At 48.8% G+C, this 27343-nt stretch overlaps 1 protein-coding gene across 1 annotated transcript in view; it reads right to left on the bottom strand.

The window, feature by feature from the left end:
• Window positions 1–27343, bottom strand: part of LOC119455427 (irregular chiasm C-roughest protein) — a 355429-nt gene that overhangs the window by 206239 nt on the left and 121847 nt on the right. The window contains exon 4 of the mRNA XM_049668760.1: window positions 2022–2074. The gene's annotated coding sequence lies outside the window, so the exon portion shown is untranslated. The remainder of the gene's footprint in view (window positions 1–2021; window positions 2075–27343) is intronic.

Genomic DNA, 27343 nt, shown 5'->3' on the forward strand with positions numbered 1-27343 from the left:
TTTCTTAAATTCCGAAGCGCCTTGCATTTATCACTCTCTTTCGATTTTGGCAGTCTTTTTCTCCGTTCCAAGTAGCTGCCGAACATTCCAACTCTCGGCGCTTTTCAATTGCCCAGTAGGTTCTGCCGGGCCGCCCGTTCCACATCGCGTTACTGAGAAGAAAAGAAAAAATGACGGTAAAAAGGGCAGAGAGAAAAAAAAATCTCGTTATTTTTTTCGCTAGCCAGAATCGATTCCCGAGGCGCGCGTTCTCACATGCAAGAGGCTCGTGGTTTGATTCTTGTAAACCGAGCCAACGCTTCGCTATTTCTTCTCTCGCTTCTTTCTTTACTTGCTGTATACGTGCGTGTCAAGCCACATTCTTCATACTTTCTCCCATATTCCTACCTGTACGTTAGCCCTAGGTCGCGGGATCGAATTCAGGCCGCGGCGGCCGCATTTCGATGGAGGCGAAATGCAAAAACGCCCGTGTGCTTGCGTTGTAGTGCACGTTAAAGAACCCCAGGTGGTCAAAATTATTCCGGAGCCCTCCACTACGGCGTGCCTCATAATCAGAGCTGGTTTTGGCACGCAAAACCCCAGAAAGAAGAAGAAGAAGCCCTATAGTCGTGACGTACGTCCAGGCATAAGGCGACGTTCTGAAGGTAGACACGCAAAAAGAATAGACACGCCCCCCCCTCCCCCCAAAAAATAATAATACGAGAAGGAAGAACGGAATAACCGTATAGGTAACGATAATAATCGAACGACGCGCTACACAGCTTCTAGCGAGCGAATAAAGGTAGAGGTATCCACAGGGTTCAACATCGCGAGGTCCCCCCCCGTGCAAAGCGGGTCTTCCCCGCGTTGCTCGCTTCAGTGGCGTCCGTACGCCGGCGCTCGCTCTGGCGTAAACCTGCGTGATTGTGCGTCATCCTGCGCGCAATGCATCGGTGTGCAGTACACGTGCGAGGTTCGCGAACAGCGCCCCAGTGTGCTATAGGAAAGTCCTAGCGCATCTGCGCCGACGAAAGGCGAAGGATAATGAGAAAATTGGCGGTCGGTGCGTGAAATCAGAGATGCCGTGGAATTTGCGCTGCCGTCTGCCTCGTGCGCGTTCGCGCGCTCTGCGCGGAAACTCGTAAACGCGATCGAAGTCCCCCCCCCCCCCCCCCTCCTTCTCTCTCCGATAGCTCGAAAAACAGGAAGCTGTACGTATCGCTACGCACCTTTCGTTATCTACCGCTCTTCCTCTTCAATTCGCGAGCGCGCAGCCAGAAAAAGGGGCGCTCTGTTCTGTCGGCAGAAATAAACGAGCGAGTGGAAACGAAACGGCGCCAGCCGTATATACAGCCCGAATCGCGAGCATTTCGCGAAGAAATTCATGAACATTGACGGGGGCTCGCGCTGTACACACATGCGCTGATCACGCGCACGACGTTCGCTGCGTATACCGAGTCAGAACGCCGGCGAAACGCGTCCCGCTTATGAGCGGCCCTGTGTGCTTGTGTGCCCACCTAGCGTGGGACGTCGGCATACATCACGGGAAACAGTCGGTAATACAAAGCAAAGTTACGAGTTGAAAGAGCTCAGGTGTGCGCGCAATCGATGGGTTAATGTCTGGTGAGCAAAAAAGAAAAGTAAGAAAAGAAGGCCCAGGGAGGGGGGGGGGGGGGGGTAGTGAGAACACAACAGTGAACACACGAAGTTCGATGTTTTGCTGTACGAACATGCATTAGACGACCTCTTTGATGACCTTCCCCCGCATTAAGGGGGGCAGGATTTAGACACAGGAGGGAAACGGGAAAATGGGTGAGGGAGGGGGAGGGGGGCAAGGGTGATGTGAAAGGCTCGTCAAAGACGGAGGATACGCACAGCCCGCGCATGCCACCGCCAGCGAATAAAAGGCGAATGCCAATCGATGATGTTCACAAATTCACTTTCGCGCTTTCGCGAAGCTAGGGCGAGAGTTTGGAGGAAGATAACGCAAACAAGGAAAAGAGAAGCGCTGATACATATAGAGGAATAATAAGAGTACGCACCTTCGGCGAGGACTCCGTCGAAGACGCCTCGTATGCTCTTTTCAGCGCGGAGCCTGCGAGCAAAACGGAAGTCGTTAGTGGCGCACGGCCGGAAGTAAACACAAACTGGGAAGCAGCGTTCGTGCCTTAAGAATGAGGGGAAAAAATACGCGCACGCTACGAAAGAGACTGCATTTTAGGCGCGTGACTATGGACTATAACAACAAGTTTGATTGAATTCCACGACAAAGAACGAAAAAAAAAAATTCATAACGCTTCTGGCTCCCATGTACGCGGCAGGAGATGCAAAAATGAAAGCGTTAAGAGGAACCTTGAAGCTGTGCCCCAATAAGCAAAGACAAGGCGTTGGATGTTTCTAACCCAGAATAGAAGAAAAAAGCTGAATGTACACTCGCCAAACGCAGACTAATCCCTAGTAAGTTTTACTAACGCTGCATGATAGTTATTGCACCTAACTTTTTTTAATTAATGTGGGCTCTGGAAGGGAGCTTACATATTGCAGCATGCACATCAGTCTCTAACTGAATAGAAAAATAAAAATAGTTGTCTTCAGTTTCAACGAAAAATGATCGCATGACGTATTTGATTTGATGTGTAAATGCATGTACGCCTTTGTTTTCTTTATTCCTTTGTAGTTCAGGTGTGGGAGGTGGATGGAAGGGGGGCAGAAATGACAGTACCATTGAGACAGGCATACAGTTTTTACGCCGCAGTTGTATGGGAGGGGCTGGCGAAAACATCCCAACTAAATGACTTATACAACGCGTGGAGGTCTGCTATAGGAGGTCTGCTATACAAACATGGAGGTCTGCGCCCATCCTTGCGATAAGTGTCCCTCCTTCATCCGCGTTGTTACACGCAGGCCCATCTCTATAGTTTCGGACTGAATCAGCAAGCACACCACCAGTTAAGATTTTCTGGCGCCATTGTAAGCGTCGCTTCAAAGTATTCCTTAAATTGAATCGTCTCCCTTCGATACAAAGTGTTTACACATATTTGGGCTCAATTTGTAGAAGATGTTGTACGAGCGCGGCAAATAAAAAAAAAAATTGCGAAAGTAATCCATTATTTTATTTTAGTAAAACTGGTCGGCCTGGCCATCTCCAGTGCTGTTACAGGGCCCAAGACAAAATGAGGTGAAAGAATGCACAAGCCGGTGAACCAGACGCCCACATCCGATTTGGCACCACCTCTACAAGATGAATAGAAAAGAAAATAACAAAACAAAACAACACTGCCGCAAGAAAAAGAAAAAGAGATTAATTCATGTCCCCCTTCATCGTGTATGCAAATGTGACTTTATGATATTCTATATGGCGAGCATAGTCATATTACTGCAAAACAAGGCAGTCTGTTACGCTAATAACGCAAAAAAACAAGGCAAATACAGGAAAACGTTCTTCATTTCATGTATTTTTTTTTCAGAGCCAATGAATAAAGCGGATTTTGGCGCTTCTCAAGCCACTCGCGCTAGCCACGGGCTACTCAAGGACGAGGAAAGCACTGCTCTTGGGCGGGCTCTCTCTCAAAAAGTCCATGTATTCAGAGAGAAAAGAAAAAAGGAGGCAAGGTTAAGCCAGAAGAGAGCTGTACGTCGTAACGTTTCACAGGAACCTTTCTCTGAAGAGCCACTACGCGTCGCTGCTGCTTTCTTTCCTCGGCGTGTATAACAAACGGGTGCGAAAGTAAAATTTCATCCTTTTCTAACTCGCACCACCGCATCCACAGCGGAGACCGCGAAGGATACAGTCACGCCTGTGGGGAACGAGGGGGTTTAAGCACTCCCGAATGCTGTTCTCTGGGTACTTGTATGCCGAGGGGGGGAAGGGGGGGGGGGCGCCCACTAAAGCTTCCTGCGGGTGCACCACAAATAACGCGCGATAGCGCCGGGCCGCTTCATGCGAGGTCACGTATGCCCCATAATCCTCGTCAGGAGCCGCCGTCATGCGTTGAACCTACACACTTGCCGTATATATACTGTCCGCGGTGGGAAGAGAAGACCAGGAGCAAATGAATACCATACGCCCGGGACGCTAACCCCGGGCCATGACCGAGCACTCGCGCGCACCCCCCCCCCCCCCCTTTTTTTTTTTTATGATACGTATAGTGGCCCAGAGGAGCGCCAAGGCGCTTGCCTTTTCCCGCTTGAACGGCGAGCGACAGCGAGCTCTTCAGAGTTGTCGCCATCGTCGGGGCCGTTGTCGGAAACATTTGTCGGCGACTCTCTTCAACGCGGCCTGCTCCCCTTTCCTCCGAATTCGCCCCCCCCCCTCGCTCCCCCTTACCCTCTCTCTCTCTCTTTTTATTTCACCGGCCTTCACCCGTCCGCACATATAGTACAACGGACAACGCGCTCGGCGAGTCCTTGTCTTCGCCGCCTAATGGCGGGTTATTTAGGGGAGCTTCACTGCCGCTCACCTCTTTTGTTCATTTTTGGTCTCTTTATAACTTTTTCTTCTTTCTTTCTTTCTTTTTTTCGTATTCGTGCTTCGCGGCGTCAGAGCGTATAGCAATATGGGTTGTTTGAGTCTTTGTGCGCGCTATGACTTATGCCAAATGTGCGGTGCCGCGCGCGCGTCCGTGTATGCGCTCGCTATAACGTCATGGCTAAGTTCCCCACCTTCGTATTCTTCGCTTTAGGACGTGTACGCTTTCCCGTCCAGATTTCGCCTCGAGTACTGTGTTCTGGTAATGCCGGAAACTGAGAAGGGCGTGAATGCCAATGCGTCGCCGTTTGCATGTCGCCCCCACACCGTCTTGGCAATAGCGCGTTGGTGCTCCTGAGGCACCATCCCCAAACAACGGTAAAAATTTCGGGCGGTCTTTCTAAAAGAAAAGTGAAAATAAAAAAATTGTCGCAGTTTCACCTGAAAGGCGAAGCATCAATTGCGATAGCAAATTTGTAGAGAGCTATACGGAGTAATGATAGTAGCTTTATCAGCTGTATAAACTTGGACATGCAGCAGCACCGGCAACACGCAGAACTGTTGTCGACGCAGTCGGCGTTTGCCCGCGTTCGCTCAAAATGCGTGCGGCGTTGGTGACTGTTGCCGGAGTCTCTGATATAAATAGGCACTTGGTGATGATGATAAGTGGTTCTTGAGGGAAAGGGAAAGGTTGGCGCTATCTTCTGCAGCCCTTGAGGGAGCACGGCTCAGCGCCAACGGGGAGGGGTAAGTGGGAGCGAAAGAAGGGATATTTGGTGACGCAGCTAAACGTCGCCTCCCTTCCCTCCCCCTCCCCCACGGCCTCTCGCGCGTCGGAAGAAGGCGCGTTTGCTCTACATATATGGTGATTGTAAAGGAGGAAAGAGACGCCTACTTCTGCAGCCCTTAATTAAGCGAGCACGGCGCAGAACGCGCGTTTGTTCTCCGCCGTGCGTTCACTCCCCGTGAAAGCGCGCCCCTCGCGCCCTTTCACTCGCACATACAGCGTTCGGCGCGCGGCGACAATTTCATCTCCATTGGCGTCATACGGAACCTCACGGCGACGGCGACGACGACGACGGCGACGCCAACGGCAGAAATCTGCTTTTGAGTGTCCATATAATTGGCAATAGTAAAAAGAAAGGTATCGCGGTAATACTTCGAATGTATAAGAATAGGCTGTAAAAGAGGTGGTTTACGAATGCTCTTTGTTCGGCGCGTCTGTGACGTACAATTGTCAAATATTAAGAGAAAATGTAGCACGTACGACTGCAGAAATTGTAGGAGTCTGCAAATTGGGGCATTAATTGACGCACATGATTCCACTAAGGTCACACTACTACATCGACACGAGGAATGTAAAAAAATAATAATAATTACAATAAGTTTTATACGCATGTATCCATTCGTGCATGTTATCCACGCTCTCGTTCGCGTTCGTGGTCACCGAGTGGTCGCGAAATGCTGCCACAGGAGCATGAACTTGACCGTCATTCTTACATACAGAAATAGAGGTAAGCGAAGATGCTGACGCGCGGGTACTGAACTGATACAGTTTATTTATTCCCATCAGAGCATTTCTTGCCTGCACAAAATCGTGGTTCTACAGAAAGGATTTCACATCACTCTTCGCGAAACACACTCTGCAAAGTTTCGCAGCTTCGGTCGCGGTAAGTCACTGCAACGTTTGTATCGACGCCACCTGTGTTACTTCGACAAAATACTAAAGAACAGCCGCCGTACGGTGGCACCACCTACAGCTTTCCAATGCATCGCAGTATTTTTCGCTAATGCGCTGGTACGTTGCCGGAAAGTCGATCAACGACTGCGCACGTCCCAGAAACACCTCTCATGATTATCGTCCCCATTTTTCGTTGGCGTCCAACACGGTTCCCGAATAAAAATAAAATCCTAGTTGCAGGCCATACACACCGTAGTGGCTCATTATTCATGGTGATCTTCCGCCGAACACGAGGTCACGGGATCGAAGCCCGGACACGGTGGTTTCGTTTCCAAGACGACGAAATGGAAGAAAGAAATGAAAAGACACACAGTGCACGTCTACCCCCTTATTTTAAAACGTTTCAAAAACTCCAGCTCAATTCAACGAATTAGATAGCAGCGGCACCCCTCGACAGAAGCGCTCACTGAGCTCCGTTGACTCTCCACTGCAATATTCGATTATCGTAGCGTCTCAATCAGTCAAAAGGGGGCGCTGCGCTCAACTTCGAGTCTAGAAATGTTTGATAGTACGGAGCTTAGATTTGGGTGCACGTTAAAGAACACGGTGTGGTAAAAATAAACCTGACATCATCCATGGACTACGGCGTTCCTCATAGCGCACTGCGCAGTTCTGGGACGCTTAACTCCGCACCTTTTAGTCATATTATCCTGCCATGTGTCGTCCCGTTCTCTAGCAGTGTCGATAGTTCTTCGCGCTTCAAGTCACGGAATGCGCGGCACGCTCCGCAAGCAACTGCACATTGTCGATGCCTACGTGGTTGGCCTACTTTCTTCTAAATTCTAAGCTACGTTCATTCGAAATAGTGATGAACCGGATACAGAGGCTCCTTATATAACTAGCGCTGAAGTTAGAAGGGCCTTGAAAAACATGGCCAGGGGAAAAGCTGCTGGAGAAGATGGAATAACAGTAGATTTAATCAAAGATGGAGGAGATATCATGCTTGAAAAGCTTGCGGCCCTTTATACGCAATGCCTCACAACTTCAAGTGTACCAGAGAGCTGGAAGAACGCCAACATTATACTTATCCATAAAGAGGGAGACGTTAAAGAATTGAAGAATTACAGACCCATTAGCTTGCTTTCAGTATTGTATAAAATATTTACCAAGATAATTTCCAATAGGATCAGGGCAACACTTGACTTCAGCCAACCAAGAGAACAGGCTAGCTTCAGGAAGGGATATTCTACGATGGATCATATCCACGTCATCAATCAGGTAATCGAGAAATCTGCGGAGTCCAATCAACCTCTCTGTATGGCTTTCATAGATTATGAAAAGGCATTTGATTCAGTAGAGATACCAGCAGTCATAGAGGCATTGCGTAATCAAGGAGTACAGGAGGCATACGTGAATATCTTAGCAAATATCTACAAGGATTCCACCGCTACCTTGGTTCTCCATAAGAAAAGTAGAAACTGACCTATCAAGAAAGGGGTCAGGCAAGGAGACACAATCTCTCCAATGCTATTCACTGCATGCTTAGAAGAAGTATTCAAGCTCTTAGACTGGGAAGACTTAGGAGTGAGGATCAACGGCGAATATCTCAGCAACCATCGGTTTGCAGATGACATTGCCCTATTCAGCAACAATGGAGACGAATTACAACAAATTATTCAGGACCTTAATCGAGAAAGTGTAAGAATTGGGTTGAAGATGAATATGCAGAAGACAAAGATAATGTTCAATAGCCTGGTATGGGAACAAGAATTCAGGATCGCCAGTCAGCCTCTAGAGTCTGTAAAGGAGTACGTTTATCTAGGTCAATTGCTCACAGGGGACCCCGATCACGAGAAAGAAATTTACAGAAGAATAAAATTGGGTTGGATTGCATACGGCAGGCATTGCCAAATCCTGACTGGGAGCTTACCACTGTCGTTGAAAAGAAAAGTGTACAATCATTGCATTCTACCGGTGCTAACATATGGGCCAGAAACTTGGAGGTTAACAAAGAAGCTCGAGAACAAGTTAAGGACCGTACAAAGAGCCATGGAACGAAAAATCTTAGGAGTAACGTTAAGAGACAGGAAGAGAGCGGTGTGGATCAGAGAACAAACGGGGGTAGCGGATGTTCTAGTTGACATTAAGCGGAAGAAATGGAGCTGGGCAGGCCATGTAATGCGTAGGATGGATAACCGGTGGACCATTGGGGTTACAGAATGGATACCAAGAGAAGGGAAGCGCAGTCGAGGACGGCAGAAAACCAGGTGTGATGATGAAGTGAGGAAATTCGCAGGCGCAAGTTGGAGTACGCTAGCGCAAGACAGGGGTTATTGGAGATCGCAGGGAGAGGCCTTCGTCCTGCAGTGGACATAAATATAGGCGACGATGATGATGATGATGATGATGACGTGGTTGGCACTCGTTGCTGACAAGTATACTGGACTACCCGCTAGAGCCGTGGTCTACTAAATGACTACTTAAAAGACTACTTAAATATATAAAAGTTTGATTTTTGTCCTAACCAACAGGCGCGGAAATGTTTACTTTTTTTTCTTTTTTTCTCATTCCTTTATCTCTCCTAAGATGACCGGTGAAGAACTGTTTTTTACGAGATGCTCGAGAGGCCGCGACAGTTTGACCAAAGCCTGGTTAACGCCGCATGTAGGTGTTTCACCACCAACGACTGAGGTCGACACTTTTCCATTGGATGCCCGAACAGAAGCGGCGATAACTACACGCGCCTTTACGACGCTGTAAGGCGACCATTAAATACACATTATCGATTATAGCGCTGCGGTAGAAACCGCCACATCTGCTTGAAAAGTTTGGAGGAAGAGTACGTCTTGGCAAATGTTCTGCTGCTCCAGGTTTTACATACGCTTCAATCTGTGGCGTACATACGTATCAAAAGAAGGCAGAGGAGGTTTCGATCGATTTCAGATATGCGCACTCGCGGAAGTCAGCGCAAGCAAATGAAAAAGAAAAAAAAAGTGCGCAAAAGAAAATATCCTGCGGGGGGGAACGCGCTTCGCCCTACTTTCCGGAACACACAAACACGCACGAACACGAACCGACATTTCCACACGCATTACACTAATCTCCCTAACTATACTTCTATACGTATATATGTTCGCCCGTTTAATCGCCGTGCTGTCGGTACTCGTTTCACATACCGGTGTAACGAACGTACACGGAGTGGTTCTCCTGGCGTACATTTATGAAGCCTACACCCGCGCTTATGATGGAAGGCAGTATTGCTCTTTGCACGAACGTTTTCCTTTAATTTCCGTCGGGATACTGTACCTAAACGTGAGAAAGAAAGAGAGCGAGTGAAAAAGAGAAAAAGCCGATAAACGCGCTCCTGAAAAAGACGCAAAGAATACGTAAGATGGAGGAGCTTCCAAAATCGACACCGCTGGAAACGATGAACGCCCTTCCCCCTCCCCCGCTGGAGCCAAATTCAATCAGGTTAATGAACACGGTAGCGGCTACGCGGTGCGCCCAATGTGAATCGAGCGTTTGCTTTTCGCTAACTAGATTTCTGCCTGCCACTCGCGCAATTTACTCGACTCCCGGAACGAAGCCGCGGCCCTAGCTCCCCCCCATCTGTCGCTTGCGATACGAGCTGCGCGCATTTCAAACACCGCACTGCTGCTGGTTCTTTCGCCACTTGCGCGAACTGCGGGTCTGGACGGAGCTTTGAGAGAGCGAGCGAAGAGCGAGCGGACGTGCCCCACATTTTTTGCTTTGTTTGCAGCCCTGACCACTGGGCTTATCACAATTTTTTGTTTGTCTGCTTTACTCCTTCATGTCCACACATTCGTAGTCGCGCGTAAGCCGTGAAGAACTGAGCTGGTATTATCGGCCGCTAACTCTCGGTGATATATGATAACTTTCGTGGGATTTCGCGTGACTAGCCCGTCGACGTGTATACGGACGACAGCGTTTGTGCCACGATGCCGTGAGCGTACTGTTACCCATTCTAGCCGCTATAATGTTGTCGCCCGTCGAAACCAACGCGCCCACTGCTAGTCTCAAATAACGTCACAAGAACGTTTGAAGCCACAAGCCCGAAGACTAAGCAAATCCATGCCTGTATACTGACTGTCATTCCGTATGGTTACTGGTTTAACAGTGTCTCGGCCGTTATTGCGTGAACATGCTCCAACGTTTACATTATTTTAATGTCACCGTGACGACATGATAATTATTTATTGTTGGACCCATATGAGTGCTGACGAGGCAGCTTTGGCGCAGTGTGCAGCCTTATCAACTGTTGATTGTAAAAGCCTATCTACTCTTTCTAACCTCGTGGAACAAGAGCACGGAGTCTGAAAATAAATAGCCTATAATAATAAAAAAAATCAGCACGACGTAGTTTTAGGACTCCTAGATGCATTCAGCATGTTAAGGTCTTCGACGCATAGAACTCCAAGCAATGACTTTTGTCCTCTCATTTCCGGTAGGGCTCAGCGTTTGCTTATCGCGTAGAAACTGCGCCATTAGAAGTTACAAAGCAGACCGACTACACACATTATCTAACAAAACTTATTCCGTTTGAACATCGCTTGCCGAAACAAAATGACCCTAATTTGCCGCAGCAGTTGCGATGCATGGCGTTAACTGGGCGCGCAGCTCGAAACGCTAGACTTCATGGAACTCTCCTCATCTCAAGGGCAGCAAACTTGTTGTATTTTTTTATTCTCTGCTGATCTCATTCCGCGGACCGCGCGGGCACTTTAGACAAAGTCACCGACCGGCGATAACGAGCACCCCATGCGGGCGGGAGCATGCGCTCTTTTGAAAGGCGCCGCGAGGCGCCGATCAGCAAAACACCCCGCCAGGGCGCGCCGACAGCCAAAGCACGGAGGCGGGAGTCGACCAGCCGCGTAGGAACTCGGGGAAACCGCATTGAATTAGATAATGTCCCCTTCGCCTGCGGCCGCGGCCGGCTACACAATAAGAGCCGCGAGGAACTTTGTACTAAACACCCCAAAACACACACCCCCACACACACACTTACACCTTCTCTCTCTATCACTCACTCCCCTTCAAGCGGCGGCGTCGCAGAACGCGCAGCCTTCACAAGGCACGCCGTTTCGCTAGCCAGTTCCAGAAACGACGAAGGGCTCCACGAGTTGGGTGAGTGCGCGAGCAGCGGACAGACGGACGGACGCGGCTTCGTCGAAATGCAAGCCGGCGAGAGGCGTCGACGACTGCACAGACGCGGGCACGCGACAGCGTCTTCCTCGCCTCCTCATCTCCACTGTGCTCCCCATCTTCCTTCCCCGTCCCGCACGCGTCACTGCGGGCGAGTACAACTTTTAGCGGCTTCACTAATCTCCTATAACGGCGATGGGGAGTGGGACGCAAGGAGGGGGAAGGGGAAAGATCACGCCAGGGAGTTAGGAGAGAAGGGGGAAAGGGAGGAGAGAGGAAACGAGCCCGACGCCTAAAGAGAGAGAGAGAAAAAAAGGGGAGAGGGGGGTTACACCGCGCTTCCTGGCGCATCGCAAAAGAGAGCAGCTTCATTCCGGAAGCGCCGGAGACCGAAACCCACGCGCGCCCGCAGACGTTCGTGGGTCATTTGTTGACTCCCGCCCCTCAACCCCGCCGCCTCCTCTTCGTCATCATCCACCCGCGAAAACAACAACAGCTTTTGATGAAACGGTCCGAAACAAGGGAACCACGCTTCCACCATATCGACCCCCCTCCCTCCACCCCCTTCCTCTTCAGCATCCAGTCCTTCTTCATCCTCGTTGTACTCGTCGTAAAAGAACATATATGAAACCATAAAAAAAGAGGGCAAAGTAAACGGTGGCCAGGAGAAAGAGCTGGGTGCGCCGCATGTAGACACCACCATCGTAAGCGCGCCAGCCACAAAACAGACTGGCGCGCGAAGTGAAAGCAGGGCCGAGCTGGCACGCTAACCCCGGGGCCGCGACTCCGCAAAACAACACGTCCGGGTTTCGGTCGGGCTCGCGCGCCAGAGCGCTTGCGGCAAGCGCGCCAAGGCGTTCGGCCATAATTACGGGCCGATTAATGGCGGCCGGCTCGCCGGCCTAGCTGCCGGGAATAAAAAAGCAGACTTAGCGATGTGTGGGAGGGAAGAGAAAGAGAGAAAACAAGGAGGCGAGGGAGGGCGAGCCGAGCAAGATTAATGGTGCGCATTCATCAAGCGCAGCGCTGGCGGTCCCTCCGTTTTTGACCCCACGTACTACGCGTACTACCACAGCTACACGGGGGCAGCCTGCGAAGTTGCTGCTGCCGCCGTCTGTGTTTCTTTTTCCATATCGTTCCGCTCTGCAACGCTCGTTCTTTTCCAATGTTTATGAACATTTCGCTCGGATTTTTTTTTTTTTTTTTTACAGTCCCACTGCTCTCTTCTCTCTCTCTCTCTCGGCTTTCGGGGATGCTCCAGTTTCGTTTTTTCTTTCTCTCTCTCTCTCCCCCTCGCCCTTCTCATTCCTTGTGGGAACGAACGAAAAAACTGGGACAGCTCTCCTCCGCCGCCGCCACTGACGTTTAACGCCAGTGTGTGCGTGTGTGCTGTCGTACTCGAGCCCGAAGCGACAGCCAAACACGTGTAAACGTCGCGTGCATCCCCGCAGTTTGCGCGATCATTACGCTCGGTGAACCCGGGCCCGACGGGCAGGAGCGTCATGCGGGGATGGAAAGGGGGGAATGGGAATAGATAAAAAGAAGAGGCGCTGTGCTGTAGAAGCGCGTCTGATGACAGCTGAAAGTCGTGCGAGCGTGTATCGATGATTCGGAAGGGCGCGCTCAGACTTGAATGCGCTCCACGATGAGAAACGTGAAATCGATAGGCCTATAGCTGGTCCTTAGTGAGCGATCAACAAGGTCAGGCGTGAAGCCGCATCGAAGGAAAGTTATCTCGGACTCTCTACGTTGTCCACTTTCGAAGAGACTCCTCATTTAGGCCCTGAAATCGACACGAGTTGAGCGTATCTTTTGTAATGAGAAAAGAGAGTCGGCAGTTCCTACGAACGCCTGGTTGTTGTTGCTGTCGCCTTAACATACGGCTCATACCCACGAGCGTGATTCGCCACACTATAGAGATAATTAAAAGCGCACATAACAAAGCACGAAAGACAAAAAAAAAAAGGAAGGAAGGAAGGAAGCAGTCAGAAACGAGATCTTGTGCTACTGAATCATAATAACATTCTGAGAGGACTTATTTACAAAACCCTCCATCGCTACGTCATCTTCGTTCTGCATTTCACATGCTGCTATGTGCTTTTCATCTTTAGACGTTGAACATATCTTCAACTTCACGGGAGAAAAAAAATTGCTTGATGTGACTCGAGGTAGACCATCTATTGGTTAAAAAGAATAGTCTCTTCGTAATAAGTGCTGAGAAGTACTGATAGCATCCTTCAAGACTGCACCCATATATTGCGCTTTCATCCCGCGTCCTGGGATCGTTAGCCAGCACGGCTCACAGTTATACCGGCGGATGTGGAACATCCTTTCAACAGCAGGCGCCAAGGAGTACGTGAAATCAGGACAAGACAACTGTTCACTTAGTTTCTCCACTGTTAGTTCCTCGTAAACTGCTTATTCAAGCGTCCGTGATTTTCCCGTTCTTCAATCAGCCTCATTACATCCGCCCCCTTGTGCCGCCTCCCTCTCCACCCGCTCCATTCCCCTTTTTTTTGTCTCCAGCACGTTTTCCCTTTGAGCCTTCCATATGAAAGTCACTCAGAACTCACCAGGCAAAGATAAGGAGCTCGTCTCTTTTGCTCCACCATCTCTTTCGAGGTGCGCAGTCGAAGAAGGTGCACTTTAGCAAAGCTGGGACGGAAGCCGCGGCCAGAATACTCGGGCCTCTTTCCGAGAACGAATGTCACCGGCGCTCGCCGCATTTATATGCAGGCCCGAGGCAGGGTTCGCCGGCGAGATAGCGCCGAACGATGTGGGCCAGGCCGCCGGGCGCGGCACGTTTGCAGGCATCGTCGTTGTCGTCGATCCCGCGAGCGCGCCCGGGCGACGAAGCACGCTAGACGAGGATCAGCGCCCAAAACAACAGAAGCCTGTGACAGTCAAAACGCGCGCCCGTCAAACGAAACACAAAGAAAAAAAAATGAAACACAGCTGAGGCGAGAAGGCGAAAACCTTGACGCCGTTGCTGCCTAGGAGACGAGAGAGAGAGAGTGAAGACGCCCGAGAGAAACAGGAGGGCAACGGGGAGTGAGGAGGAGAAAAAAGGAAAAGGCTTTTTCTTTTTCCCCCTCTCCCTCGACAGGCCTCGCTCTCTTTTCCCACGCGACGTCGGCAACGCCGGAGCGACGGCGGCAGCAGCAGCAGCAGCAGCCGAGATTGGCTTCCGGCCAAAGAGCTCCCGAAGTGGCGGCCCAATCCCCGCAAATGCATCACGGCCCCGTCCACGCCGACGCGAGATTCCAGGAGCATCCATCACGGGACAGCGACGAGAACCGGGTCGCGCCGCCGCCAGAGGCCGCTCGAAAACTCAAAACTGGCAGAAGGGATGAAAACAAAACGCCCCGAGCGAGCCGCCGCCAAAGGAGATGGCCGAAACACAGCAGACAGTGAAGGACAGGAGGAGGTGGGGAGGTTTCTTTCTCTCCCCAGAAAATATTTTGTCTTTCGGGCAGTTATTCTTGCCTTATTTATTTATTCCCGCTCGGCATCGGCACCAGCGAAGCCGTTACGACCTGGTCCAGCGGCGAAGGAATCGAAGGGGGGAGGAGGGACCGAGTTCAAAAGAGGAGAAAGTGGGAGAGCGTATTGGGTGGCAGGGAGAGATGATTCGGTCCTTCCTCCGGGGCCTCGTCGTCCACAGGGCCCTGACGCCCGGGCTCTCACCTTTCGCTACGAGATTTTACAGTATATATTGCGCGCCGCTATCCGCTCACTTTGGGTTCCATTCATATTGTAGTCTCTTTTCTCTTACATTTTATTACTATCCACATATTTTCCTTTTTCTGCCTTACGCGTACTCCGTTCCCTATGTTTTCGCTTATTCAAGCTCGAAAAGAACCCCGTGGCCCCCTTTCTGTCAGCTTTCCCGGGGCGTTTCCACACCATTGCACGCAGAATCAGATGACTGCTCAAGGAGGGCACAAAAAAATTGTAAATAAATCCAAGGCCGGATATAAACTCTGCGAGACGGATGCACAAAGACAAACGTCGGTACGCATAGGACGGTCACAAAGACGAATGCCGAAGCAGCGCCAAAGCTTCGTGCCCGACAGCGGACGAGGACCAGGCGTCTTCGGGGCCGCCGCCGGCACGGCCCGAATGCCTCCCGAAAGGAACGCCGGGACGCGCGTCGTCTAGCTCGCCTCTTGGACAACTTATATGTATATGTGTATATTTTATATATACGTCGCTGGGGGCACTTCGACCCTTCGTCATTTCCGTTTGTTTGTTCTACCAAGTCTTAGAGCGCACCCGCTTCCTCAATCGCGTCGTTATCTTCTCTAAACTTTATTGTTTCTTTTTTTTTTCTGTAATGGAGGAGACCCGAAACAGAGTCGCAGCCGGGCTTGCAAAACATTATAACGCCGGCTGCGCCCAACACCTCCTAGCTTGAAAGCGAGTGAGAGAAGTACCGATAGAGGGGAGCAATAAAAAGAAAATGAAAAAAAGCGATTGAAAAAGGAACGTTGAAATCGTTACGGCTTCGAAGAAACAACACTGACAAGGTGATACTGGCATTGGTGGAAAGAGGGGGCGGCGGGATCAGTAAAAACAAACTCCTCCTCCTCTGACGAAAAATGGCAAGTGGGTGGCAGGGGAGGGTTGGGTGAAAGAGGCCAGGCGAAATAGAGAGAAAATGAAAAAAAAAAGAAAAGAAAGAAAGGTGGAGTATACGCTGAAAGTGTGTGTGTGTGTGTGTGTGTGTGTGTGTGTGTGTGTGTGTGTGTGTGTGTGTGTGTGTGTGTGTGTGTGTGTGTGTGTGTGTGTGTGTGTGTGTGTGTGTGTGTGTGTGTGTGTGTGTGTGTGTGTGTGTGTGTGTGTGTGTGTGTACGTGTATGTGTACGTGTACGTGCAACGTGGTAGAAGCACAGACAACACACGCTGATGTCTGTGTACCGCGCGTACACAAGACGAGCGTGCGCAATTCGAACGTCACCGTTGAACACAGCGAAATAAAGTGACTGCGATGTTCTAAAAAAAGAAAGAAATAAAAAAGCACACTACATGCGAAAGGCACGCAGGCGAGGCTGCGAATAAATCGCTAGGACAGAAAAAAAAACAAGAAAAATAAAGGCAAGAGAGTTGATATAGAACAAAAGGCACTGCTTGCGCTAACCAAAGCAGTGATATGAAAAATAAATTGCCAGGAAATAAACATAAACTGCACCGAAGACAGTGGCAGGAAGGCAACAAAGAGAAGATGGATACGAGAGAGGCGCTGGCGGCGGGCTATACGGGATAACGGGATGGGCCGGGGGGATTGACGAAATGTGAACTTCTAAATCCCGGAACCTCCTTCCCTCTTCCACCAGGCCTAGCACGTGCATCTCTACGCCACCGGTCGGCAGCCCCTCCCTGCGCATCCCTCACCCCACCTCTCCCATCTCGACGTTCGCACACCTGCCTCTCTCGTCTCGGCTGCCTTGCTCACCTCACCTCCTCGGAAGGGTTTTAAAGGATGAGGCCAGTCAGGCGGCTCTGTTACCGCTCCCCAGAATGAATCTTCCTCCCTGAGAAGGGACGCCGCGCGGGAAAGGCGCGGGAGAGTGTGTGTGGTCGAAGGGAAGGGCAACGGATTGCGGAAAAAAGATTACGCGGAAAGTGCTTTCTGCCAGTTTTGATTTTTACGGACTGCTGCCTCACCGCTGCGGGCACTGTGGCGCATGCACCGGGCAGAAAAGGGATCCACGGAACGCAAGACGGTCTGAGGAGAGCTTAGGCTAATAAATCACCTCGCTCACAAACCTGTGCCGCAGCGCCGGAGAAGTAAAGGGAATGGAAAGAAATAATAAACACGCTAGAGTTAAGTGAATAATAATAATAATGACAATAAAGAAAACCGAGGAATGGAAAGGGGGAAAGGGGGAAGGCAAAGTGAAACAGCTCAGCCTCGGAAAGAACGTCGCTTAATTTCGGGTACCCGTGAAAACTCTCTATGAGTAAATAAGGCATATTGTCAAAGACGAACCACTTTGCAAGCGTATATATCGTAACTTGCTACCACGTAAGACGCAGTGAGAGTGTGTACGAGTGTATAAGTTCCTGGTGTCCCAGTCTAGTGAACAACTTGCGGCCAATTAAACCGCAGAAGGTGGGCGCGCATGAAGATAGAGGCAATCCACATTGTCAACCCCCCCATAAACGTGTCCACATCATGCAGCTGCTTATTGCCAAGTCACATCTGCTCTATCAAAGACCACCGAAACAACGGCCGCCCAACTCAACGACCACAAAACGCCACTCAACGTTGTAATTGTAGGCTCATAGCGTGGTACAAGAAAAGCAGATTTATGTACACTACTGTCGACGGGTTTCTCGGGCGCACCAATATTTTTTTGCAAAATTGACACGCATAATTAACATGATGCAGTTTACGACATAAGTTTTTTTTTTTTTGGCGACTGAAGTGGGATTTTACGTATAAATGAGATTGAAGCACACGTGTGATTGCAGCACGTCGCATTGTTTTTGTTGCGCATCAACCCCAGAAAGATCGTCGAAATTGTGCCCGCGGCAGAGACCTGTTCCAACGAAATCGAAGAGGCCGTGGATTTTCAACGCTCGCTGTTTCCAATCGCCGATGAATGTTACACGTGTGACAGGGGCGTTGAATGACATTGGATAAGCCAACTATATTTCCCCACAAGGAAATGATTTATTCATGCGTTCTCATGAACAACAACAAAAACGCTTTGTCATTTCTACCCCAGGCTTGAAGTGCGAAGGACCTGCTATACTGTGAACCTAATCCGTGAACAAAGTTCACTGTATAGTTGGTGAGAACGTAAAAATAGTGACCAATGCAACGCTGTCCAGTTCAATAGAAATGTTCATAGACACGGCAGCCAATGATAATCCACTATTTCCCATGACGACGTCACGGCCGTATACATACGCGTGCTTCTTTCAATACCGCGCGGGGTCTCTCAGAAACCATTATTTTCGAGCGCGAAATCGCATACGACAAATGCAGTGCGGTGTTGTGGGCGGAGCTTGTGCTGCATTCTTAAGTTGTGACCGAGTATAAAAAAAGGAATTATGGGATTTTACGTGCTAAAACCACCATCTGATTATGAGGCACGCCGTAGTGGGAGGGATTGCGGAATAATTTGGACCACCTGGAGTTCTTTAACGTGCACCTAAAGATAAGTATGCAGGCGCAAGTTGGAATCAGCTAGCGTAAGACAAGGGTAATTGGAGATCGCAGGGAGAGGCCTTCGTCCTGCAGTGTACATAAACATAGGCTGCTGCTGCTGATGATGATGATGAAGAAATCTAAGTACACGGGTGTTTTCGCTTTTCGCCCCCATCGATTTGCGGCCACCGTGGCCGGGATTCGATCCCGCGACCTCGTGCTTAGCAGCCCAACACCATAGCCAGACCAACGAGTACAGCTGAATGGTTGCAAGAATGCAGCCTACCCTGCGAAACGTGTTATTATTTTTTCCCCTCTTATTACTACAAACCAAAGTATAAGAAACAAGCAAGGTTCGTCACCCAGGCCAAAGATATAGTGTTCGCACTTTTGTACGAAAAGGCCGGCCCGGCCCGAATCAGAAATGTGCTAACGGGATCGGGAAACGTAAGCCCAACGTGTATATACGAGTTCCTGATCCTCTTAAGCTTTCTTCGCAGAGACGAACAGGTGTACACAGCTGCGTACGGCCAGTGGAAGCCGGTAAACAACTCGGGAGATTGAACGTCGTCGTCGCCGAGTACTTTTCCGCAGCTTCGTACTTCGTTGTACCTTGTTTTCTTTTTTTGTTCTTTTTTCTGACTTCTTTCTCTGCTCCTTCTTCTCTCCATCGGCTAGGTTACCGAATGCCCCGAGCGAACTTGAGCAGGTGTCTAGAAGAAAGAGACTCAGCTTTGACGCTCTTCTTGGGCACGCGCCGAGAGGACCGGTGAGCTTTCGTTTAAAGCGGATCACCAACGGCAGATGAGATGTGAGCGAGAGAGAGAGAGAGGAATGAAACAACACGCAAAAATTACGCAAACTGATCAAAGAAAAAACGCTCAGGGGAACGCGAAAAACGTTTACATTGGAACAGGATTACTTGGGGCTTGTCTCACCGTTTCGCGCTGCGGGGTAGTATAAGCAAGAGACCGTGGCTCTCCAAACTCGGTATAGCTCGCATTTTGAGTGGAGAAATAAAAGAAAACAAGTACTGTGGATGGTCTTGCGACAGCTGCGCTATGCACGCGCGACACCATTTCTGAAAGGCCGTGCGATAGGAGGTCGCAAATAGCTCGCACGCTTTATATATAATTGTGACATTCGGAAATATTTATCTCCGAAGATTATCCCTCTAGGCTGGGGGTGATATGCAGGTTTTTAGGAGACATATATATATATATATATGTGTATATGTATACACTGTAAGTGCACGGACGTATAGTCGCCATATAGTTGTAACCCTAACGCCAACAGCGGTGTGAATCTAAGCCGCGTGAAAACGTCATCATCAAAAGGTATGTACGGTGGGTCTAGTTTCTGCAACCAAAAGAATATAGCGGGAATTGAAAGGAAAGCAAAGCCAATGCGGCTACTGCCACTCAGTGTAACCATCTGTACTCGCGCACACGGGTTTCACGACAAAAATTAAAATGATCCAGCAATAAGTCCTCTTGGAACGGATTACGTAAACTAGCAATAAACGTTAAAGAGAGCTCATTATATATATAGTTCGCAAATTGTTGCTGGTGCCGTCTATGTTCAAAGCAAAAGAGCAAGAACTAAAGAAACAAACATACGTGCAGTTGATATCTCTAGCAACAGCAAACATAAAGAGCCATAGAGAAAGAGAGAGAAGGAGAGGAAAGGGAGGGAGGCGATCCTACGTGCGTCTGGTTTGTTATCCTACGAGGGGGAAAGGAAAGGGAAGCATAAAAAGGAAGAGAGAGAGAGAGAGTACTGTGCACACACAGCCGGAGGGCATATTGCAGAAATTAAATAAAACGTGAAACGACTAGGGATATTCTTAGACCGCATCGACATTGGTCAGCCTATGCGTACACATTGAGCGACTCCGTACACCTAGAACAAAAACAAAACACACACACACAAAAGAAAGATAAAAAAGGCTGTCTTCTCGACGTGGCGCGCAAATGTACAGCTACATCGTCACGGAACGGCGCGGCAGGGCAGCCGCACGCACAGGCACGTCCCCTGGTGACGGTGTCTGCGTCCAGGGCTCATGAATCATATAGGGCGGCAAACCCTTCGCGCACAACCCGCGTGTCACTCAGCACCCGCTTCTCGGAGAACCCGACGCAGCGGCCGGAAACGGAACCGAGCCGACACGTGTGTCGCGGCAAAAAAAGAAAAGCGGAGACGTGTGAACGACACAGCGCGACAACCGCAACCACGTTCGCATCCCTCCTGTCTCAGTGACCGACCGCCGATGCCCGCTCCGCTCCTGTCTAACGTTTCGCATCGCCGATTCGGTCGGGGTTTTGAGGGTGCACGCTCAACAGTTTCTCTTTCCGTAAGCCTGTTCATTTAGAGGGCTTTAATAGGACCACATTTGGAGATCGTAGGGAGAGGCCTTCGTCCTGCAGTGGACATAAATACAGGCTGCTGCTACTGCTGCTGCTGCTGCTGCTGATGATGATGATAAATACAGACAACAAAAGGAAAAGGTTACTGACACGATATTTTCGACCATCTATTTCTTGCGTTAAACAAAGGTCCTATACAACCAAAAAAAAAATAGTACGTTACAATCCTCGGATCGCCATTAATAATTTATTATAATAGCTTTTATGTACCCAGTTTCGGTTTCGTTTCAGAGGAGGATGCTGTGCTGTGGAATGTCATTCAACGCAGTGACCTCTTCTGTGGAAGGCCGGTGCTGCCATCCACATTTTCGAATCGAGGTGGAATGTTTGAGTGGAGGAACTTTCTAGAATACGGGATATAAAGTTTCAATGCGTACTCCCTGATTGGGCACCCCGGTTACAATTGCTAGTAAGCAATCACAGAAGACCATGTTCGAGAGGACAGCGCATGCCAAAACGAAAGGAAAACGAATTCGAGCGAGAAATAAAAAAAAGAAAGAAAGAAAAAAACATTCAGGGAGTGGTGATATTGACACGCGACGAATACTGCACGCGTCATAGCTCTGAGTATAGGTGGCTAGAAGAGATTGGGCCAGGCCTAATCACTAAGCCTTTCTCTTCAAATAGAGCTCTATTTCTGCCTTGACGTAAAGCTGTATGCTTCGCGTAAGGAGTTATAAGGGATCGGAGCGTTTATTCGCACCCCAGTTCTTGCGACACAGCGAACGTGTAGTTGATGTATGGCTTCGCTCATTCTTTCACGTGGAAAAAAAGTTAACGGGAATGCGACCATTGCAGGCAAGTGTGCGCTTCAGTCTTGCTTAACTGCGGCCTTGTTTTATGCGCGCCACAGTATAAATGGACCTCGCATCGGCAAAGAAAGCTTATGAAGAGTTGAAAAAAAATTAAGAAAGAACAACCCGTGTGAGGTTTATCTAACCACTTTTTATCCACTTTGAACAGGCATGTCGGGAATAGCGGATAACAAACTTTTCAGTTCCCCCTGCGCACACTTCCGCGCACGTAATTGTTCATATCGCGAGCAATACGTGCAACTTTGCAACTGTTCCGTCGTTATGAATACAGTCCCCGGCGGCTAAAGTGCGACTTTCAGGCATAAACTACCGTTGCCTTAGTGATAGAACGGCAGAGACAGTCACCCGATTTCAAACTTGGAGAGCGTGAAGACGAAAACGAACGTTAAAGAAACAATCCGTTCAAGCGCCTAACTCATTTTCGAGCCACGCGGTCCACTCTCGCGTTCCTGGGTGTTCATCTCACTGTTTTCACGCCCCAGTGGAGTCAGATAAGTGCAGGGAGGAACAGACGCTGCGAACAAGCAGTGCTGAAAAAGAAAGAAAGAACGCTAGGCAGAGCTGATTGTATAATGAACTGCAAGGAGGCTCCCTTCGTCCTCCGACTTTCTTTCTTTTTTTTTTTTCTTTGCACAAACTTCTCGTTAGAGGGCGACACGAAGATTCCGCACCGTTCCCTCGCTGCCTGAAACTGAGGTGATTCCATTTTTGTTTCTTCGTATTTACAGGGGTGTAACCGCGTGGTTGGCCCGACGTTTGCTCCTGAGAGACCCCGCTGCCTTTCTGTTGCATGCGTTTGGGCGTCACGATTCGCACGCTCTTGAGACGCCCGTCGTCCCTAGGGTTAGGCGCGCGTCACATGCTTCCGCGCGCACACTTTGCTTCTCCGACATGGCGGAGGCGCTTACACGTGCGCGCTTCGGTTTTTTGACGAGGCAGGCGGAAAGGCGGACGGTTTTCTTTTTTTTTTTTTTACAAATGCTGGAAATGGAACCTTACGCTCGCGCGGCTATAATTTAATACGATGCCGCTGCGACTGCGCACGAGATGGCAGCTACCCTTGGCAACCCGACCCCATCTCGCTAAGAAGCTTAAGTTAGGTGGAAGCGGTAACTTAGGTTAATTTTTAACGAGCACTAAATTCGCTGCACTATTGAAGAGCATGGAAAGAAAAGGAGGTTAGCCAGTATAAAGACCCGGCTGGCTGCCGTGCGCTGAGGTTTGGGGGTAAAGGTAATTATAGGTGATAGAAGGAGAGAATACATAATATATAACGAAAATAGAGGACAGAATAAACTGCACGTGAGTATCGATGTAGCGCACAATTCTTGCGCGCGAGAATGTAGCGCACGATTGATTGATTGATTGATCGACGACGATCAATTGATTAATTGATTGCTTTATTGATTGATTGGTTAATTGATTGGTTGAATGATTGATTTACTTTTACACGTCTTGAAGCAAGACGCTTGCTATGAGAGACTTCAAGGTGGTGGTTCAGGTGCACCATGATCATTCGTTAATGTTTTCTTGTTTCAACAACATGCAATGTTTCGGGCATAAACACGCGCAAGACATTCACCGTAGCTTGGCAACTCCGACAAAATACCAAGCATGCTGTCCCCACCTGACGCGTATGAATTCTACTTGAATTTGAATACTTGAATCAAAACGAGAGATAATGAGGAAAGGAATAAATCCACCTGCTTCACCTCGAAACCCTGTCATGTGACCAACAAACAAATACGCGCGAAGCAGCGTTCTACCCCTCAACATTACCCCTGAACGTAGCGCTTTCGTCAGGCGAAACAGTACGCATGAACTTCTTCAGACAAAAGGGAGAAAGAAAATGAGCGGCACAATAACATAACAACCGAGGAATAAGCAGTACAGACGCGACCGGCACCTTTGAAATCACCAGATCAAAAACCGAGGGATGACTCTTCATTACGCGGCTGGTCGGGGGCGCGTTGAGATACACCGCGACAAATGGTAATCGTCTCCCGCGCAAAAATGAGACTCTCGGAGGCTCGAGAAATGTGCGCGCGCCGGTTATGCGAGAGAAAAAAGCAAGGTGTGTGGGTGAGGGGTTAAAGAGAGGAGGAAAGTGGGTACGGTAGCACAGCAGCGCTGTAGGGGATGGGGGATCAGAAGACGAGGAGGCCGCGGAGGTCCCCTCACCATTTGCAATATTAATCATGCCGGCTAACGCACAAAGAAACGTCCCGCACGGATAAAGCACCCATACGCACGCGTGCCGCAACCGCGGAGGGAAGCCACGATAATAGATGGACGCAAAAGACAACACCAACGGGAACCTTCGGGCTGGCGTAGCGAATAGGTCGTCGAGCCTTTCTGTCAAACGCGTCTGTCTCTGGGCGCAGCAGTATCAACCGCGCTCTCCAACTACCTCTTCTTCTTCTTCTTAAGCACGAGAGGAGAAAATGTGCTGTCGAAAGAAAGCTCATCAGGAGCCTCCCCCACTCGGTGGCTGCGGCTCGATGCTGACTGAGTCGTTTGGCGCACTCGTTTCGTCCCTTAGGACTTGTTTCTTCTTTTTTTTTTTCCAACTTTGCTTGAGGAATTCGCGCTTTCATTCTCGTTTAGCGTGATACCGCGAGTGGTCCCAACAAAGAAGCAGAGAGTAGAGCGGTAACTCTTCGCTCGAAATCTTGGCTCTTGCGTCTCCAACTATCGATGGAAAAAGTGAGCGAGTCCTGAATTCAAAAGCATGTGAAAAATGAACGCCCCCTCCGGAACGGGGTGCGGAGGAAAGCAATGCTTCGCGATCCTGTTGCAGTTGTGTTTTGACGCCGCTGATTAAACAAGGCTTCACAAAAGTTTCACCGCGCTGTTTTTTTTTTTATATGCACGCATTTTTATTCGTGGCATCTCGGAGACTTTGTACTAGTAAGTTTCAGTTTGCAAGCAAAACCAAAACATTTCTTTTTCTTTCTGTTCAGTGGGCGTTTTCTGTTGTCTACGTTCCTCGAGCAAGAACAAAATCAAAAAGAAAGAAAGCTAGTAGAAAGTGTATCTACAGTATCCATTCATCGGGCAATGGCGTTGTGAATAAGCGCTGAAAGAGAAAACTGCCACTGCGATTCAGAACAGATGTGCCTTTGTCCGTGATTGCGCGCCTCCGCCACACTTGGGGCTCATTCTTTTCTCGCCGTAGTCGACCTCTCTAATGTGAAAATTTTAAAGGACCACCTCTGGCCGAGATAAAGGTTCAACAAAAGAGAAGCCGCCGGAAGAATCGATGTTTCAAAGCCGGCAGCTCATTTACTATCCCCGAAGCGTCGCACTAAATCCAGTCGCGCGTCGTGTTCGAGAAAAAAAGAAAAGTCGTCAAAAAGAAACGGAGGCGATAATGCCAATGCCACGATCGACGTCTGGTCGGCGAAAAACAAAATTGCGCCTTCAGCTTAGCGCTGTCTCCGCGTTCGTTACGTAGGAGTCGAATGACGTCCTCGTGCTTCTGCGTCACGTGATCAAGAAGTTTGCTGCGGCGCGTTCCTCGAATAAGGTATGCATAGAATCGTGGCGCTCGCAAAGATATTGGAAAATGAGTTAAACTACGAAAATATTCCTTACTTATCAGATAAGTACGTCGGTCTGGCACGAATGTATGTATGTATGCATGTATGTATGTATGTATGTATGTATGTATGTATGTATGTATGTATGTATGTATGTATGTATGTATGTATGTATGTATGTATGCATGCATGCATGCATGCATGCATGTATGTATGTATGTATGTATGTATGTATGTATGTATGTATGTATGTATGTATGTATGTATGTATGTACTATCGACTAACAAAGTTTACGGACCACGGGATCTCAGGAAAGGCTAGATGTCCGAGCAGCCTTTACAAGTAGCCAGTAAAACCGTACATCACAATGTTGTTCGCTTATACCAGCAGAGGCTGGAAATGTGAATGCCAGGCTGTGTTTTGAGGCTGCCGAGATATTCTGCTTTTTGTCAGATCCCTTGGTCTGCAAACTTTTTTGGTCGATACTCGATACGTGTACGTAAGTACATACAGTACGTACGTACATACATACATACACGCATACATCTAAGAGAGGAGAAAATGTACATACATACATACATACATACATACATACATACATACATACATACATACATACATACATACATACATACATACATACATACATACATACATACATACATACATACATACATACATACATACATACATACATACATACATACATACATACATACATACATCTAAGAGCCGGACATATATTTGCTTTATGCATGAATACATCGTCAAGAGCAGCTTCACTCTATAAATGACCTACGTTGTCTATCTAATCGCCTTTTGAAAGCACCTTAAGATTAATTACTTGCTGTACGCTGTATCACCAGCTCTATTCAATGTAGCGAGAGAGAGAGAGAAAGAGAGAGAGTTTGAATAGAGGAAAGAGGTGCTATTTCTGCTTCCTTGCAGGGAACACGGCTCACCGCCTGCCTATGCCATGTATCGAAAGTTATAGGTCGCGTCAGCCAACCATAAAGAAGAACCATAAGACGGGATGCTCCATTGACCGCCTCTGATCGCCGTTCGCACGACGCTGACCGAATGAAAGCTTCAGAGAAAGATTAGTTGCGGAGAATAGGCGAGCTTTCCTCTTTTCTATGGAACACTAAACGGGCTCTCGCTACAGATTGGCTGACACGTGCCCTGCTTTTCCTGAAATGCACGCAGCTGGTGAGGCGGAACATAGTGACAGCAATAATCTAGCGAACCTTAAACGTTGGTTTCGCCGCAACCTGAGTGACCATGCGGCAAAACCAGATTTACAGTGCGAAAAGACGGTTTGTAACTGAGGGGAGGGTGAGGTAAGACATTTAGGTTGTTATTGAATATAGGCAATAACGTTTAGCGCTATAAGGAACACTAAAGTTCCAGCCCTTTATTCATCATAGTCACCAGGTGTATGCCTTAGAGAAAATATCTGCGCCGCTGGCCTTTGTGCTGCAATTATACACACGTTTGAGCGCAGTTGGTGCAAAAAATACCTCGCTTTGCTGAACACTTTATTTGATTTTAAGTTATATCGCAAAAATAAAACAAAAATTTGCCTTTACGTAGAAAAAACTTCATTGAATCGCGCTGGCGCTTTATTATACACAAGTCGTGCCGCAGCATGTCTCAGCACGTAGTTGATAAATTTGATGAAACGAAACATTCGGAGAGCAAGAGAGAGAGAGAGAAAAAGAAAGAAAGCAAGTTGAGCGTTGGAAAGGACGACCGCGATGTGGTTTGCAAAACATGGGATTTTCCAGTCGTGAAAACGGAATCTTCTGGACAAAAATAGGCGCGATTCTGTTCTCTGTTCGGCTTTCCCCTCATTTCGCACTCACACACGCACTCGGCATGAATGATTTTGTGTGGACTCTCCTCGAATCGAAAGCGGGAGCTCGCACGCCCACGCAGGTATTAGGAACCTCTCAGCAATCAATTTGTTTTTTGTTTTTTAGAATTTCCTCGAAGAGTAGACTACAAAGCGAAGAAAACGTGGCCCATTTACGAATTCAGCGCGAGCGTGTACGGCATGAAAAACAAGACGCATTTTCTCACACAAATGCCTATTATTATTTTTTTGCT

The sequence above is a fragment of the Dermacentor silvarum genome, chromosome 6, assembly GCF_013339745.2.
Source record: "Dermacentor silvarum isolate Dsil-2018 chromosome 6, BIME_Dsil_1.4, whole genome shotgun sequence".
In the NCBI taxonomy this organism is placed as follows: Eukaryota; Metazoa; Arthropoda; class Arachnida; order Ixodida; family Ixodidae; genus Dermacentor; species Dermacentor silvarum.